Raw genomic sequence first — 13,291 nt, forward strand, 5'->3', positions numbered from 1 at the left:
GCTTGAGTTGAATGAGTTAAGGAATGAATGGGAATGAAGTAAGTAGAAAAAATGAGTTAGAAATTTGTTTTCAAGAATTCTTTATTTAAAGGATAAGATAGAAATAGGAGTGACTACTTAAGGAAATTGTGTATTCAAGATCCTATCAGGATGCCTGACATATGTGTTTTTCTCCTTTCTAGAAGAAGCAGCAAGTTGAGCAAAGGCTGAATGAAAAATGGTGAGGGAGATTTTAAAGATGGGAGGGCAGGATAGATGGAGGAAGGTGCTCGGAAGTGTGGGGAGGAATGGGATCAAGATCACAGGTTGGAAAGACTGTTTCATCCTTTTAGACAGAAGGAGCTATTAATGGGTGACATGGAAACCATTTGGGCTTCTATTTACTCTTTAAAAGACAAGGGATGATCTTACACTGAGAATAAGGGAAGCCAAAGAAATGAAAAAATGAGAAAATAGTGAAAGTTTTAAATCATTGCAGAGAGTGTGGGGGAAAATGGGGCTGGAGACAAACAGATTTTCTGGTAAAAGAAGCATTGGTCAAAATAGGAAGTAACCAAATAAAGAATAAAATACACTCTAGATAATATTAATCCTGATGCAAAATGCCCATTCTCATTGAGTGTCTACACTGTCAGCAGGCAGGCTTGGGAATTAAATGGTTACATAACTATGACCCCTGCAGTAAATTCCTTATAATGTTTATATAATTCATCACATCTATGGGCCTTTATTAAGAAGAAATGCCAGCATTTGATTATTTTTATTTCCAAAGCAGTTTTATTGAATTCTGCAAGGAATAACTTCAGGGAAAAGAAAAACACATTGAAACAGATACTCTGCTCTCTTTTCAGTAAAACCGAGAGTCTAAAGATGTAAAACAAATGAATCAGATATAATGATCATCTATCTCTGAAAATTAAAACCCATTTAGGAATTGTGAGGGAACCTTCATCCTGAAAACCAGGCTAGTTATTCGTTTAGAATCTTCAATAACATTTGGAAAGTAATTAATCAACTTATGACATAGATTCAAGGCCTGTCACCTTTCATTGTTGTTAATGAAACTGTCAGGGGTTTTATCTGCACTTTTCTGGTGATTTAAAGAACAATTTTTTTGGTAAGCTCTTTGAAGACCATAAGAATGTTTAAAATCACTGGGCCCTGACAGATTTCAATAAACAATCTAAGTATGTGCTAGCGAGACTGAAATAAAATTTAGAAATATCTTAATTTTGACAGGACAGAAAGGGAATTTTTGAAAAGTTCAAATTGCATATTCATTTCTGTTAGAAGGAAGCTTTTTTTCTATCAACGGTCTCTGCTTTGGCTGCTTCTTTACACAATTCAATAGGACTTAAAATACTGTACTATTCGATACTCATTAAAAATAATAGCTAAGGTAATATTTTAAGCTCAAAGGTTCACCTACATCCTAAATGATTCTATTTGTCTGCTGTCTTTGTCTTAACCAGATAGTGGTGAGACTACAGGCTCACTTTGGACAGTGGAGCCATCGGTGGGTGTCGGAGGAATAGTGGCTCACCTAAGACTCTCAGAGGAGCAAAAAGACACCAAGTGAAGGCAGGGCCTGATATGAGCTTTCTTCAACTCTTTAGATCACTGTCTGAGTTCACATTTAGAATATAAAAATGTAATTCCTATGCATATTCTAGAATGAATTTTGTATAGTCAAGGCCCAAAGAAATGGTCTCAAGATAATAATACTTCCAGGAAAACTATTAATAATATACATCCAGGGCAGAAGGTATCTCAATGGAAGATGACCATGAATATCATTTTTAGGGTCATAACTTTTGGTCCCAACAGTAATTTATAGATCATAATGAGCTGACAGTCTACAACATTTTAGTCATGAAAATGGTGTAGAATCTTTATAAATTTGTCTGGTTTTTCTTTTAATATTATGATTTCCTCTGAGAAGATGGAATTTCATTGAGTGTTTGAGAGAACTTAGGACATGCCATAGACACTCAGAATAAAAGCTTTTTCTGTTTCTGCTACATATTCCTGCAACTCTTACTGGTAGCTATGAGGAGGACAGACTTAGAAGCCCAGTTAAGACTGGATAGATGACATTATATCTTCTCCCAGAATCAAACCACACATGACAGAAGTTGGCAGAAGTTTAGACTTTGCTTTCCTTGTTCATACCCCACCATTTTCCCATGAGCTTCCATTTATTCCCCATTTTGACCTGCCCCTTTCCTATTTAGAGGCCAGGCAGCCTGGCTCCTAAGGGGACACTCTATGACTCAGAATGCACCCAAGCCCCTGACCCTTCGAGGCATCCACACACCTTTCCCCTCCCCTTATCTCATTGATCCAACACCCCATCAAAACCTCTGGGTCTTCTTATTATCTATTTTCTTTATCTGTGGCATGAGAGTTGTTACAAAAAAATTTTTTTTAAAAAATTCAACTACATTTGTTCAAGGCATTCGTTCATTTATCAAGTTGTGAGGCCATTTAATTGGAATTTAAAACTCATCTAAACATGAATGTGTACAAACACATTGATATAGGATTATTATGATGGTTTGGTCCACCATTGAAATAAAAAACAGGCGTGTCTAAACCATATAAACAAGTCACTGATGATACAGTGCTATCTACAATTAACTGTCAAAACAAGCTTTAATGATGATGCAGGTAGTCAGTAAACCTTCAGTTTCACCTAAGAGAATCTTTATTTCAAGCCCGTAATAATACAATTTTCCTTTTTCTTCCTCTGCCCCCACAAAATATAAGAAATATCCAAATTCAGTCACCCCAAATGTCACACTAAACAGAACACCTTTGATCTGGAAAGGTTTTCTGAGGATGTGATGAACATTTAGAAATCCACAACATAGTGTTAAGAAAGATCTCAAGGCCTACGTTTCAGTGCTATACTTTCTTTTAGAGAGGAGTTGCTATCTCCAAAGCAGCCAGTACTCTAATTATGTGCATCTGAACTGCACTTAAAGCTACATACTTGTGCGGAGTCCATAGGGAAAGTCTAGTTACCAGAAAACACACAATCACAAACAGGAAATCTAACTACAGTAAGAAGGTGTTTTTCCCCACACAATAGAATTCAGAGATGTGTCATCCATTAAATTTGGAGCAAAACCCAACACCATTATTATTGTGGAGTCCCCCTCTTTCCCCCACTATATCATAGCCACTTATGATCATAGCATTACATTTTCTAAGCCTGTTTGAACTTGCTGCTCTTGCTTATAGATACAAGCGACCTGCCCTTTTCTGTGCATAGCTTTCAATCAGTAAGCATGTCAAGGTGGGAGGAAGGATGACAGGAATAGTAAATGGGGGGAAAATCAATTTTCAGAAAGCATATGGTAACAACTGAATATTTAATCAAATTAGCCTAGAAATTCCTTCCTATTTTCAGCACTCTTTGCAAGGCAGTTGCTTCATGCTACAAAATGAATTTCAATAAATGTCATATATTTAGTTAGATGGCTTATTTTTAAAATTTGTCAAACCAGGTCACTGACTCAGAATAGATCTCATTCCAAGACACAACAGATGGATATTGACATTGAATAGAAAGATTGACATTAGCTGGAAGATTCTGGGCAGAAGAAAAAGTCATTCAATTAACACTCAACAAAATATTTACTGAGTACCTACTATGTGCCAGGATAAAATGATAAATATTTAGACTTTATGTTACAACACAACAAAAAGTGGTTATGTCAAACCTTTTTGTTGGGGTTAGTAAAGATGACAACTGAATACTACTGGTAAACAAGGTCTTTAAAAGTACTTCTGTTTTTCACATGGCAACAGAAAATGCATCAATACTCATTCAAACATCCATTCTGTCATGGGTGTGGGATTTCGGACCTAACTCAGATTTTTGAAGATGCTGTTTACTGACCATTAGCAAAAAATAACTTCCTATTTTTCTGGAACAAAAGGGCCTTACATAATTTCAAAGATTTCTTAGACATCAAAGAACTTAGAGGGACATACAGTTTATGGGTAATGATTTAAGATTTAATGAATCAAAAACACATGGATTAAATTTCTCTTAAAAGACCCCTAGGTTTAAAATTTAAGAGCTAAAATGCTGGTCTAAACACACTCTGGTCCTAAGCAAAGCCAAAACTTATTTTTAAGCTACTTTGAGTTGTCTTAGGGACCCAGAACTTGGCTGGTTTCCCTTTCCCACATGATTAGGCCCTAAAGGAGGCAACCTACCTCTGATAAACAAATTTGCTCAACCTCCCCCATTCTCTGGCTTGCAAAGACTGTATTATTTTAAAGGCTTCCAGTTCTGAATGCTCTTCTTGATGTTTTTAGTAAAATATTAAAAATTAGAAAACTTCCATGGTCTTATCAAATAGTTGGAGTATTTTTCAATTCCGAAGTCATTCTTTTTTTTTTTTTTTAACATACAATTTCAAATTGGACCTGAGATTCTAGGTACTGCCTCAGATTTCCAACTATCAGGGAACACGAGATCATTTCAAAACAGGAAAAGGCCACTGATCTTAATATGTGAACTGTTTCATGATATATTATTATATTTGCATTTAAAATAGTAGGAAGAAATACAGTACATAATCTTCCTTTCTAACACAATGGCCTTCCGGAAGGCTGCTAGCCTGGGCATTTCGCTGAGATTTTAGGATTAAAGAAAACAAGTTAGCGCACAACCTGTGAGCTTTTATTTCTTTGGAAAAATAGATTGCAACACTGATCTGATTGCTTTTAAAGGGACCTGGAAACCAGCAAGGCAGTGAACGTTTTGAATTTCAATGGCAGGGCAATAACAATATGTGATGCTCAGGCATTGAATAAAAAAAAAAAAAGAGCCAATATTCCAAAGGGAGAGTTTATTATGAATCAGAGAACTTGGAAATGAAAGTTATGCACAAAGCTATGATAGATTCAGGTTTCAAAAAATGACTACTTCAGTTTAAGAATGAAATAACTAGATTATCCTTTACTTCAGAAATATACATAGCTTGATGCAAAACATGTGGGCTGATGAATTTAGAAAAATAAGTATGTGCCAATAAGCAATGAATTATAAAATATCTCCTTCTTTTTTAAATTGCTTAGGTTCCCAGAGAATTCCAGTGAATTTTTTGAGAATTCTAGACAAATAAAATCTTTTGCAGAAGCAGCCCAGGGGCTCTTTGGCCATGCACGCTGTTGCAGCTGGGACCATGAGGAACCAAATCTGGGCTGCAGACTTCTTGTTGCTCTAGGCTATGCAACGTTTTAAAGCTATTGAGTCAACATTTTACAATCAAGAGATTTCTAGCTTCTCTGGAAAATCTGAAAGATACTACCTCATGGGCCCATGCCCTGCACTGAGCCTTTCAGCAGCTCTGATGATGCCAGGCAGTGACTGCCCCCTCTTAGGCAGGGCTTTTCCTAAGCAGTTTGTCAGTCCGTCGTGAAATGGTTAGTTTTATTCATTTAAGTTAGCTGTTTGCAAATCTTGATACATGATATAGATAGGGCATAAGCGGGGAGGAAGAAAAGAAGAAGAAAATCCAACACAGTGGTTTAACACTGGCAAGGGAAAAGGAAGGAGAATGAGAAGGAAAGAACGAAGTACATAGCAGACAAAGGCAGCATACCGTCAATCGTCTCCTTTGCTGTCTCTAGATTTACATGGTGGAAGGGATCAGTGACAAAAGCCATGAGTATTACTCTCAACAAATACCACTGGGCCAGGCTCACAGTTGAGAAAATAAGAAGGAAAGTTTTCTGAATGGAGCAACATCTCTTATCAAGGATGGGGTATGGGGATGGGGCCGGGAAATGCAGGAAAATACTATGGGTTGTCTTCTTCCATATCCCATAAACCAAGGGCTCTGGGCCACTCCTGTACCTTCATCTTTGAGACTGTAGATAACTATGGCAGGCACTGTCTGGGCATCTCCCTAAAAGCCCAGGAACTCCATGGACTGCTGTGCAAGTTGTGCACTGCATAATTTCAGAAAAAACAAGATGAGGAGGCACTCCCGAGGAGTGCTCCTGATAGCCACGTGGCTCACTCCTGTATCTCCTTCAGGTTCTCACTCAAAGGCCACCATTGAAGTGAGCCTTCCCAGACCTCACTACTGAATTTTTTAATCACCACCCCATTCCCTCTTACTCTTGACAGTCCCTATTCCCCTTCACCACTTTATTCGTCCTTGTAGCTGTTATCGCCACTGGATATAAACACATATTAGTTACATATTTCTTTATTGTTTGCCTACCTCAATAGAACAGAGCATCGCTGGTCAGAGATTTTTGTCTGTTTTATTCTCTACCGAAATGCCAGAGTCTAGAACTATGCTTGGTAGGTGCCCAACAAATTATCCTGCATGAACGACTAAATCCTCAATCACATTCTTGGGATATGGGAACCTGGCTTTCACCAGAATCGGTGATTCTCTAACTACATTTCATAATTGCTATCCTGTACTATAGTAGGAAAAATACATTTTCAAATTCTATTGCCCATTATATAATTTATACAGCCCTTAGATCCTTCCATAATTTCTATGGGCCCCACGGCTACATAATTTATTACCAAAATTAAACTAAGCAGGAGTAACCTGCATAAACAAACTTGCACAAATTTACACGAGCACAGAAAGAAATATGTATACCTGGGTATGTGGTTGCAAAATTAACTGTTTTTTATTTCACTGTGCTCACACCTCCTGCCACAAATGCCACACGTGTGATTTTTCTCTCAATTAAGTTTTACAGCTTATAAAAACACTTTCTTCATTTTGTCCCATGAAAAGCAAAGTAGTCAGATTTTACTGGATGTTTTTATTGAAACAAATCCCAAGGGGAATATACAAAACTGTTTAACACAGCTGAAGAGATATCTGAGAATGGGCTTTCTGATAAAAGGATAGATTACAAAATTATTCACAGCTTTTAATCTGATAACAGAAGCCAGAATACCCCACACATATGAATAAATCTTTTTCTTGGTACATCTTACTACAAAAAGAGAAAGGAAAAAAAAGATAACTAGAGAAAGAGAAGATGAGAAAAACTCCAGGGACTAGAAATGTTATATTCATCATCTATCCCTAACTTAAGGATCCCAACCCATGCCTGGGTGGAAAATGCTTCCAATAGTTAAGCTTCATCGATGTTTGGGGAGAGGGAGCAAGGTGCTGTTGCGACGGCATGGGGGTAGTTTCAAATTCAGCTACCTTGCCTATAACACAGGAATGTTAACATATTAATATCAGCCTTGCTGATCTTGTGAGGGTGTTTTAGTATCAGAAAGATGATATACACAGAAGCATTTTGAAAATTTCAAGGTCTTTAAGTTCCAATCTTTTGATTTTTTAAAAAAAATTCCATTATTTAACAGCAAATGGGACGATTTCTAATGTTTTTCTCATGTGATGTCCCCTTAATAATTACAGATTTGGGTTCATTTTCTGTGTGATATTTGTCTGCATATCTAGTTGTAAACTCAAGAGCAGATTCCATTTCTTCATTTTTCCTTTTTAATGTTCTCTTCGTACCCACCACATCTGATGCTCAATGTACAGTTCTTAGCTATTTGGGGTGAGGCAAATGTGGGCCTGGTAGTAACTCAATGTCTGTTAAGAACACAGAATCTAAGTGATCCTGAAATGACATTAGTCAATGTATGTATCATTTATTACTGAGAGGTGACTATTTCACACTGAGCAAAGCCTATGAAGAAACTCTGTCCTGAGGGCTTGGTGTTCAAAACACTAGTTTCAACACACACCAGCCAGGAAAAGCAGGCTAACTCCCTGGCACTTGAGTTTCTGAACACATTTTTTCTCCACCTTAAGAGGGGGCACAATTAGGAAATTGGGTAGCCCCTGGACAAACACAGTGGACCAAGGAAAATCTTAGGGATAGGGAAAAGAAAGCGTAGATGGCTCTGGTGAGAATGACAGGGAAAAAGAAGCCAGGAAACTGGACTGGAGAAGTAGGGGCACAGAAGGGCTTGGAAGCCCTGACCAAGCCAAGGGAAAGGAACGGGGAGGCCAGGGCCAGAGAGACGGGAGGGGATCTGAATGCATAAAGGGCTGTGCTCACCGTGGATGTGTCACCATAGCTAGGATGCAGACGCTTAGTGAAAGTGTGTGTCCTGAGAGGATGTAAGCTTTTTTGAGTTATTCACTTTGTTTTGAGATGACCACATTTGAGAAAAAGTTTATTTGAGGCAACTACGTAGATTTGCAAAAGGAAAATTAGACTAATGCTTTTTGAGCTTTTTTTTTACCAACAGCTAAGGAAATTGATTTTTAAAATGTGTCTTGCCTTAGTCTTGCCTTCATTGAAATAAATTTAAAATTTTTTTAAAGATGAATGTAGAGCATATGCTTATGCTTATACAGTCTGTAAATGAATTTGTAAAATATGGGTGTTTCTCCTACTTAGAAAAGTGCCATTTTTCTTTTATTGTAGGTTTAAAAGTAGTAAAAACATTAGCTATGAGTTTTCATATTGACTGGCTATCGTACATTTTTTATCATTCAGAAAAACCATATCCACTAATTCTGAAAGCATGTAGTGTACATCTAATGTAAACCCCTGTTACAATGTATCCAGAACAAAGCAATCTTTGAAAAAGCAGTAGTCGGCAGATCTTCCTCTACATGCCATAAATTCCATCATGTTAAAAGCAAATTATATTTAAGTTAATAACTATAGGCTTATGCACTGTTAAGTTTGAAAACTGAACAGAATTTTTACACCACCAGTATATTTTATAGGCAATCAGACACATTTTTGGTACTACAAAAATTTCTTATGTGATGTAAATTTTCCCTGTTATTTAGCAGTTCAAAAAGAATAAACATTGAATACACCACAGCTTTGCAATGATTGGAACCAAAGTACCTCACGCTGCTCCATTATGGAAGTTTACATGTTCAAAACAAAGGCCGATAAGCTTAGAGCTAGAAAGGAAAGCTCTATGTATACCTGTAAATAGCCCAAGCACCATTTGCCCTGTTTACATAAAAGCACAATATATGTCCCAGTAGCACAGAGAAACATGATGTACATCATTTTCAGATCATCTTCATGCAGAAAAAATTCATTAGTCAGCTATAATAGTTTAGCTGTACAGGAATATAATGTTTTTCTGAATCCATTTGCATGGCAATGTGCATGTGTCTGGCTGATGAGAGCGACAGAATAAACCTCCTCCCAACGCTACAGAATGTGAACAATCTTCTTAAAATTCAGGAGAGGGTCCAGGTAGTCCATATTCTCTCCAATGTCAGTTTTTACAATCCCCTCATAGTCATCGACCATCTTAAGTTGGCAATTAAGGTATCTTGATTATTTTGCCTAAGAGAGTTGACAATATTTCATTCTGCCCAAGGACTCCTTTGAACATAAAACTGTGATAAGGAAAAATACGCTGGGCAACTATTCATGCGTGAGCCACTGGAACCCTCTCCAACTGCCAAATTAACAAATGGCTCTTTTAAAACAAAAAGGTATGAATGGGAAATCGTACTGAGAAGTAAATTCTGCATGGGCAATAGTCAGCGAAAGTACTCTCATCGGTGCTTTAATTACTGGGTCAGCGCTAGTCCTGGCCAGACGGCCGGCCTCTGCTTAGAATCTACTTCACCTGGTAAGACAGATGTTCCCCACAAGCCCCAGCACGGAGATAAGGTACGATCCAAAATGATGGATCAAAAACCCTGTGTGTTTGCCAGAAACGAAGAATTCAGACTGTCGCAGAGACACCTGCCTCTCGGAAGGACCCCCACACAATACAGATAAAACAGGGTTGGGAACAAGGAAGCGGCTTGGCTCAAACCTTGCCGGCTGCATCACCCGGGACGGGGTGACTGGATCCCTTTTGCAAGGGCTGAGTCAGACCACAGCTCTGAAACTTGCTGTGCCACAACAGTCACACATTACCCGCTGCCCCAGCGCCCCTCTCCCTCCTGAGTCACACAGGTGGCCATCAGTCAACCCCCCAAAACGACGAGCCCCATTCGAGTTTCGTCCTCCCCCCTCGCGACATCCCTTCAGTTTGTGAAGCCCCGAAACTCTCGTCCTCCTCTGTGATCTTGCCCTCCAGAACAGCAGTCAGATCTCTTAGGGGAACAAAGAAAGGAAAAGCGCCGGGGCGCGGGGTGGGGTGCGGATCTGGAGGGGGGGGCCGTCGTTTTACCTTGCGGTGTCCAGGCACCCGTGGAGAAGTCAGCGGCGCAGGGACCCCCCGCGCGCTCCGCGCCTCCGCGACTCCTCGCAGCAAGTCAGCTGTCGCCCCGCGTCTGGCTCGCGCCCTCCGCCCGGCTCCGCATCTGCTCACAAAGCGCTCGGGGCGCTGCGGGCGGCGAGGGCCTCCGGGTCACCTGCGGCCAGGACGAGCCGAGCGCCCCGCCCGCCGCCGCGCTCCCTCCGCCCCTTCCCACCCCGCGCGGCCCGGCCGCTGACTCAGCCGGGCATCGGTGCGCACGGCCCGCGGCGGCCCGGGCGCGTCCAGGCTGGAGGCACCGCCGGGCGACCCCACCGAGCCGTCCGCCCCAGCACGTGTGCGTCGCTCTCGCGCGCTGTCTGTCCGCCTCGTCCGCCGGTCCGGGGACAGCTGAGGTGGGACCGGCACCACCCGGAGGGGGAAACCGACCCCCGCCCTTCCTGCCGCCCGCGCGCCGCGCCCGGCCCCGCGGGGGTCGCGTTTCCTCCCGCCCCTGCCCCGCCCACGCCAAGGTGAAACTTTCTAGGTGGAGAAGTTTTCTCGCCCTGGCCGCGCGCTCTCTCCTACCCCAGCTCAGGCAGTCTGAAGTCAGCACGGCGGGAGAAAAGCGGGACCGAGTCTCCCCCTCCTGGTGCTCGGGCGATGAGTGTCACCCAGCGCTCAGAGCGCGTGGCGCGCACCCTCCCCGCACCCCTGCGCCCGGGCCGCGGGAAGCGCGCGAGGCTCTGCCCTGAGTCTCCCACGTCGCAGTCAGCCGGGGCCGCTCACCCGGGCAGGGAGAGATTTGGGCACCGCAGAAACAAGGAGTTGATTGTCAGAGACGGAGGTAGGAGTGAGTGGATGGAAGAATTGTCCCAATGATTTCATTATGCAACGATTATCCTCTATTATAATAACTCAGATTTCTATAAGGAAGAACAACAGAGGAGTTTAACCCCGAGGAGACTTCAGTTTCTTTAACTTTTTTTCATAGCCGGAAACAGGCTGATTAAATAACTAGGAAAACAGCAATGAACAAGCAAAACAGAACAAAAGTTTAATTCTTGAGTGCTGAAACCATATGATGTTATTAAAAAAAAAAGATTTGGGGGCCTTAGTGAATTGTATTAGGATTGTGTTAAGATAACTTTTTATATTTCACGAGTAAAAATTGACACTGACAAGAGTAAATAAACACTCAAACGGAATAGGACCAAAGGAAAAGCATTGCCTGGTAGAACTTGAGTTCTCTTCAACTCTTATAAGGGCTTATTCAATAATGGCAGTATACAGTGAGACATGGATATGTTGGTTATTTAAAGTCGTGGGACAAAATAACAGTTACTGTTCAGGTTCAGGTCTTATTTACTGCAGAATAAAAAATAAAAAAATACAGTAAGACTAGTTACCATTTTCCAAGAGCTTACTATGTGCCAGATAGTTTACCAGAAACTGTATAGAACTATTTCAACCCTCAAAAGGGATTCCCCAATGTTGTGGAAAAGGAAAGTTCCCATTACATGATTTAGAGTCTTGCACTGAACCATTCTGCAAATGAAGAAACTGAGTCCCTAATAGTTCCTAAGAGGGTCATACAGCAGGATAGTAAAAGAGGCAAGGTTAGAACCCAGCTCAGTCCCAGTGAGGTGTAGTTCACACCATGCCAAGAGGCCTCAGCAGGGCAAGGTTAAACAAACAAAGCTGCTCTGCTGATAACTGAGTGGCATAATTTAACCATGACTATAGTTCCTATTAAATATGCTAATTTACTGGTTGTAAGGCACTGGGCCTATTTATGGACAGATCAATTATAGATTTTGGTTTCAGTAACAGCTTTCAATAAAAGGTAAATAATTTTTACACACACACACACACACACACTCACACACACACTTAGCTATGGTTGTCTAAGGGAATGATTAGAGTGCTGTTTCTATTTCCTGGTTTCCATAGCAATATGTTAACTGGATTTTTAGATCACATTATGTAGTTGCCTTAACAGGTTTTCTGAGTTTGAGTGCCGTGATAAAAATATAAAAGAAAAAAAAATTACAATTAAAGTTGTAGAAAGACCCAGAAAAGCCCATGAAAACTGGGAAATAAAATAGATTATAAATTCAAACAACCTATTGTATATTTTCAGCCCTGAAGCTTCCTGGTTTCTAATCACTGACTAATTTCAATCCCATATTGAAACTGTAGTGAAAATTGTCATTTTGATTTATTAACCAAAAATAAGGAGATAACATTTTATAAAAATAACATAACTGAGAATAGTATAACTAAAAGTATCTGAGTGTGTGAAAGTCAAATAATTTCTATGCACTACCTAGATAAGTTAGAGGTAAAGAAAGGGTTAGAGGTAATTTCATGTTTTTGGAAATAGATGGAAGCAGATACTTTTAAAAGGTAATAAGATTTCTATGATTCCATTTTGGTTTTGCAACAAACTTCAGTTGTGGCTGTTTAACTTTCCGTGGATCCGTGACGTGGGTGACACACTGCGTGATGAAGTTCTGTTGGTATTTTCCTAACCAAACCAAACTTCTTGTGGCCCACACTGTTGGCTGGCCAAGCCGGCACCTGTTCCCAGGCGGATTTTCCCTTCCTTGCCTCCAGCCATGGGGCTGGAAAAGAGAAATACTTTCCCAGACTTCTTTGCAGCCAGATGTGGTCATGGGATATAATTTCGGCAATGAGGTATTATATAAGCTGAAGTCTGATGAGCACTTGTGGGAAAGGGTTTAGTCTCCTGATTAAAGAGAACTAAGAAGCTGGTTGCCACACTTTTCCCCTTCTTGCTTTCTTGATTTCGTATATGAGGCCCAGTGGCGAGCTAGCCATCTTGTGACCATGAGTGGAGAAGTTGGTGCTCATGCTGCTGAGCCAGTAGATCCCTGCTTCCAGATTTCTTGCTTTGTGGAAAAAATACTTGTTCTAGACACTGTTATCTGGGGTTTCTGTCACCTGTAGTCAAAAGCATTCAAAACTGATATACCCCTGAAATAGAAAGTAGGACATGTGCAAGACTGAGTTTAGCATCGTAGTTAAGAGTCTAGGTTTTAGAACTAGACAACCTGGATTTCCATCCCAGCTCTG

The 13,291-nt window shown here is 40.6% G+C and overlaps 1 protein-coding gene across 4 annotated transcripts in view; it reads right to left on the reverse strand.

The window, feature by feature from the left end:
* MET (MET proto-oncogene, receptor tyrosine kinase) overlaps positions 1-10,383 on the reverse strand; it is a 105,277-nt gene extending 94,894 nt beyond the window's left edge. For 3 of the 4 annotated variants that reach the window (XM_045564000.1, XM_045564001.1, XM_045563999.1), the window contains exon 1: positions 10,187-10,383. The gene's annotated coding sequence lies outside the window, so the exon portion shown is untranslated. The remainder of the gene's footprint in view (positions 1-10,186) is intronic. The other variant, XM_045564002.1, reaches the window with a different exon arrangement.
* Between the last annotated feature and the right edge of the window lie 2,908 nt (positions 10,384-13,291).

Source organism: Lemur catta, chromosome 11 (assembly GCF_020740605.2).
Source record: "Lemur catta isolate mLemCat1 chromosome 11, mLemCat1.pri, whole genome shotgun sequence".
NCBI classification, from domain to species: domain Eukaryota; kingdom Metazoa; phylum Chordata; class Mammalia; order Primates; family Lemuridae; genus Lemur; species Lemur catta.